The sequence below is a fragment of the Prinia subflava genome, chromosome 3 (genome assembly GCF_021018805.1).
Source record: "Prinia subflava isolate CZ2003 ecotype Zambia chromosome 3, Cam_Psub_1.2, whole genome shotgun sequence".
NCBI lineage: Eukaryota > Metazoa > Chordata > Aves > Passeriformes > Cisticolidae > Prinia > Prinia subflava.
Window position 1 is genome coordinate 48051806 of NC_086249.1, and position 5767 is coordinate 48057572.

At 50.9% G+C, this 5767-nt stretch overlaps 1 long non-coding RNA gene across 1 annotated transcript; it reads right to left on the minus strand.

Annotated features, from left to right (window-relative positions):
• Positions 1–348: 348 nt before the first annotated feature.
• LOC134548629 (uncharacterized) lies at positions 349–5205 on the minus strand. Its single transcript, XR_010079834.1, has 3 exons — positions 5084–5205; positions 4077–4245; positions 349–759 (listed from the first exon to the last, which is right to left on the minus strand). It is a non-coding gene; the product is annotated as an uncharacterized LOC134548629 (long non-coding RNA).
• Between the last annotated feature and the right edge of the window lie 562 nt (positions 5206–5767).

Below are 5767 nucleotides of genomic sequence, written 5' to 3' on the forward strand. Positions count from 1 at the left end.
TTGGGTCACCACAGATTCAAATTGTTGTTGATTTTTATTTTGTATTTACCCATAAAATCTGGAGTCAAGGCTCAACTGGGGCATGGCGGATGGTTTCCACGAGGTCCATCCTTCAGCCAGTTTTACAGCTGACTTGGCTAAGGTGCAAAGAGGTCAAGAGCCCTGAGAGAAACACACCGAACAGGAGGCTCATTAAGGGCTGAACTCCAGCCCCATGTTCCCAGTCCTCTGCTCTAATCAGCAGACGAGACATGGGAGAGCCTCACGGGGCTGATGCTGATGAAAGAAGTGTCAACAGCTTTGTTTTGCAGCTTTATTAGCAAAACGATGTAAAGCCAATGTGCCTGACTCTATTATTGAACCAGTAATCTCTGTGTGCTTACATCCAGAGCTTCCCAGCCGTTTAACTAGGAGTCTGAACAATAAAATATGTTCAGTCTGAAATGGCTAGAGCAGAGGCAAAGCAGGAGGTAAGCTGTCTAATTGGAGACGTTGCAGCAGGATTCTCACCCCAGGGGTCTGTCCCTTGGGATTAATGGTTTGCTGACATGTGGGTTGTGTGGCACTGCTGCCTTGCCCTGAGTCCCACCAGGGCTGATGGCAGGGAGCCAGAAAACAAAAAAAGATAACTCCCCAAACTCTTATAACAGGGAAGATGAAGATTTTTATGCTGTCAATGTGGAGGCTGTTGGGAGAAATAAACTGGCAGCTTCTACCCAGAGACATATGGTTGTGACTTCTCTTGGCCTGCAAAGCCACCTAGGGAAAGAGCAGGAACAGGGAATTACAGTCTCTTCTCCTGACACCAGGGGTTGTCCCAAGAGAGACAACCCCACTATCTCGTCCCATCCAATTTTAAAGGCCTGAGGTCTTATGTCATACACTCTGCAGAGGGATCTGGACAGGCTGGACTGATGGGCCAAGACCAATTGTATGAAGTACAGCAAGGCCAAGTGCCGGGTCCTGCCCTTGGGTCACAACAACCCCAGGCAGTGCCACAGGCTGGGGGCAGAGTGGCTGGAAACTGGCCAGGGGAAAAGGACCTGGGGGTGCCCATCAACAGCAGCTGAACATGAGCCAGCTGTGCCCAGGGGGCCAAAAGTGTCAGTGGCATCCTGGCCTGGATCAGCAACAGTGTGGGCAGCAGGACCAGGACAGGGATTGCCCCCAGGAGCTGGCACCGGTGAGGCCACACCTCAAATCCTCGCTCCAGTTCTGGGCCCCTCACTACAAGAAAGACATTGAGGGGCTGGAGTAAGTCCGGAGAAGGGAAACGGAGCTGGGGTGGGGTCCAGAGCACAAGGCTTATGAGGAGGGTCTGAGGGCACTGGGGTTGTTTAGCCTGGAGAAAAGGAGCCAAAGGGGAGACATTACCATCTTTTACACCTCCCTGGAAGGAGGTTGCAGTGAGGTGGGGGATGATCTCCTTTCCAAAGTAACAAGAAATAGGACAATGGGATATGGCTTCAAGCAGTTCCAGAAGAGGTTTAGATTGGATATTAGGAAAAATGCTTCATGAAAAGGGTTGTCAAACATGGAAAAAGCTGCCCAGGGAGGTGGGCACCCTGGAGGTAAAGACGTATATGTGGCTTAGGGACATGGTTTAGTGGTGCACTTGGTAGTGCTGGGTTGAGGGTTAGACTTGATGATCTTAAAGGTCTTTCCAACCCAACTGATTCTATGATTTTATGTCAGCTACTCAGGATGATGCCTTCATGGCAAATGCATGGGCACCTGTTGCAGATGGCATCCTCTCCTGGTTGGGCAAAGTGGACCCAAGTCCATCTCTATTCAGGCATGCAGCAGTTTGTGGCATGCCAGGGTCTCAAGGCAGGACTTGGGCTTCTGTCTGCAGCCCTTCTCAGATGCAGGCAGTACTGAGCCCTCAGGCACTACCAAGGACAGATTCCTTTTCCCTAGATAGGGTGCCTGAACTAGTTCAGAGAAAGAGGTAGCAGCTGGAAGTTGGAGGAACCACCATTTAGAGACACCCATTTCTTTCACTCCTATGAAAGAGACATTGTGGTTACTGGCTTGGATGCAGACTTTTGGGGGCCACCAAATAAGTGAGATGTGTCTGTCCCACACCAGCCATTTGTCACTTTGCCTCTCCCTCTGGAAGTCTTCCCAGATGAAACCAAGTCGCTGTCCTAGCTCCTGTCCTCCTGCTTTTCTTTCCCCTGTGATCCCACTGGAACCATCTACTGATGCTGATGAAAAACTGAACATGGAGAAATAAAAAAAATTTAAGAAAAGTATCAAAATGTGCGACAGCTCAGGGACTGAATTGGACACATAACTATGGGCACCTTGGGAGGGCCATCACCCCGGGTCAGCTACTGCACACCACAGTGCTGTGTCTCACACAGGCTCAGAGCTCACTGTAAATCCAACTGAAATACTCAGCCTGTTTTGAAATCCACCCACATCCTTGCTTTTTACAACCTCAGGAGGAAAATGGCAAATTAATCCTTTTTTTAAAAAGGATGAGTCGGTTTCTTGTCATTCTCTGCGTGGCTCAGGATAGTTTCTGCTGCATAAATACAGATTGTTCCTTTTCACAACTTTCCTTTCATCAGACTGCTAGGAAGGCCTGGAGGTTGTTAAAAAATGTGAAAGAAACTTGCTTCCCAATTAAGGTCAATCTCTTTTATCAGAGTCTTTGCATATAAACCTCACTTTCATAAGGATTTCTGTAAACTCCATCCCCAGCTCTGATGAACTGGGAGATGCCCAAATCTCTGAAGGAGCTGGAGAAGAGGCTGCCTTCTTTCCCGGCTCACAGCGCAAAGCAGGGATCTGATCTGTCATGATGACTGAGAACATGTCACAACAATCTGTTTGCGTTCTTCAGGAAAGAAAAACATCTTTCTCTCCCCAAGCTGTAAGCTAATTTGGAGATTTTGCAAGCTGACATGCAACCTGATTAAAATGACCTCAGGCCAACAATTTTTCTTAGGCAGCTCCACAATTAAAGTCTAGACCTATCTGTAGCTGAGGGATTTTTTTTCCCCTTCAAATCCCTTTTAGGGAGGAGAGTTCTGTGTTTTTATTTTTAAATCTACATATTTGGAATTTTTCTTTTACACTTTGCTTCTACTGTAGCAGAATGTGCTAAGGGGATCTATATTTTTCACATTTTGAGCAGATGAAACTTGTGCGCAGAAGCCCCAGTTTCTTGCCTGCTGGAAAAATATACTGAATTTCGGAGGAAATAATACATGAATAAACTCAAGGACTCTAAGAAATACCCAAGGCACTTTGTGGCCTACATAAATCTGCCCTCTGAGGTAAAAATGTTGTGCCCTCAATTTTCCAAAGTCAGTGGATATTTTTGTAATGACCATCACACTACTACTCAGATCACTTTTTTGCTTTTTGCCATTAGTTAAGCAGTGGGATCAGCTTATTAATCTGCTGAATTTTTGTGAGCCCAGAGATTTGTCAGGCAGCAAGCAATGGAAAATAAATGGGCACCTTCTGGCTGGACGTTTTTCAGACAATGAGTAACACCTAAACTTAATTCAGTGTTTTTGGGAGATCTGGAGATTTGTCCATGAATGTTACAATGCCCATTTCTTAAAAAAAAAAATCACTGGTCATTCGTCATTGGTCATTCATTGGAGATAAATCCAGGAGAGATTTTTCTTCCCCTCTTCTGATTTGGCTCAGCCTGGATGATCATCTGGTTTCTAGTTTGTCAGCTGGCTAAAGTGATTGACAACTTGTGTTTTGCTAATGCTCTTCACAGAGTAATGAGATCCCCTAAAGGGTTTTATTTATGAATTCAAATTATATACTTTTGAATTCCCAAGTAAACTGGAGTGGCTTGCAGACTAACTTTTTAGCATCACCAAAATACCCTGTACAGCCATGGTTATTTGACACTGGTTCCAGGCCCCCTGAGCTGGGGTGGGAGCTTTCCTGGGTGCAAGGCTGGGATGGTGACAGGGAATGCTGGTGGCTTTACACCGGGGACCCAGGTGGGTCATTGCGTGCCTATCCCCAGCACAGGCAGCTCCGTGCCTTGTGTTTCTCTGGCTGCTGGGGCTGTTGAACACATGGGCTTTTCTCACCTGATTGCACCACCCTGACTTGGCTTTAGCTCTTACAAGACTTCTCTTCTCAGATTACTTCAAGAGGAATTTGCCTCCTGGCCCATTTCTTTCTGCAGACACTGCTCCAGTTCAGAGGTGGAAACTTCCCCTGAGGAGGTGAAGGAGATATCTCCTGGGAGCACAAACCCTAGGAAAGTCAGATGGAGGCTGTCTCACTGCTCCCAGCCAGGCTGAGCAACCTCCACTGCTCCTTCCCATATCCCAGGAGAGTCCCTGTTCTGCCCTGCCATGGTCTGCTTTCCCTGCTCTCCCAGGGCCTCACGTCCCAGTCCCGAGTGGGAGCTGACAGAGCCCAGACACCTGGCGTCTGTTTGGGGAACAATACTGCCTTTGGTGAATTTACACCGAGGGGAGAAGGACACATTCCCTGACCCACCCTGCTCCCAGGACCCTGGCCATGCAGGAGCTGGGTCAGAAGCTTTTCAGAAATCATAGAATCATAAAACAGTTGGGGTCAGAAGGGACTTTAAAGATCATCCAGTTCCAACTCCCCTCCCATGGGAAAGAATACCTTCCTCTAGACCAGGTTGCTCAGAGCTCCATCCAGCCTGGCCAGCTTCACGGGATGGGGCACCTCTCTGGGCAACCTGTTCCAGTGCCTCACCACCCTCATTTCTTCCTAACATATAATCTGTACCCAGCCTCTTTCAGTTTAAAGCCATTCCCGCTTGTGCTGACGCTACGCATCCTTGTCAGAAGTCCTCCTCCAGCTCTCTCGCAGCCCCTTCAGAAGGGCTGGCAGGGGCTACGAGAAGGTGCCACAAGGTCACCCCGGCGCCTTCCCTTGTCCAGGCTGCGGACGCGGGGCTCTCCCAGCCCGCCCTCCCAGCAGAGGTGCCCCGGCGCTCCCTCCGCAGCCCAGCCCCGCTGCAGTGCAGGGCTCAGGGCCGAGCCTCCTGCCCCGCAGCAGGCCGGGAACCTCGAGGAAATAAGAGCTCCGTCACCGGAGAGCTCCTCGGTCGTACCAGACACCACGATCCGAGCACATCCCGCTGCCTCGCGGCTTTCCGGGCGGGGGCCGCTGGCACCTCCCGGCCCCGCCGTCCCCGCGCTCCCCACACGGCCCCAGCGGCGGGGCCGGGCCCGCACCGCCCCCTGGCGGGGCCCGCCGGCAGCGCCCCGGGAGCGCCGCGGCTCCGTGCCGGCCTCAGGCGCCGCATGCGCCGCTGGCCCCGCCGGGACACGAGGGAGCGGGGCTTTAACAGAGACTGAGTGTCCGGAGAGACCGCCCGCCCTGGGTGCGCCGGCGGGGCGGTGGATGGGGGCACGGGTAAAGGCCCTCGGCACCCAAGGCGCCCCGCACGGTGTCTGCCCTGGGATGGGCTCGGGTGCGGGCTGCCGCTGGCAGCGCCCGGGCGGGGCTGGCACCCGCTCCGGGCCCCGGTGCTGCTGCGGCCGGAGCAGGTTCCCTCGCCATCGCATCCAGCATCATCCCTTCCAGCCCCGTTCCGTTCACGCCTTACACTTCTGATTGTCTTGGGTTAAACATTTCCAGAGGAAATAATACTAATAGCCTTTCACAGCGAAGAAATCAACTTCTAAGGCATTTGTTATGGGAAGGATTATAATAAATTAAATGCTTAAACTAGCACTGTGCCAGCATTTTTGTCTTGGATCAAAATGTTTGCACTGGCTGTTTAAACATTTAA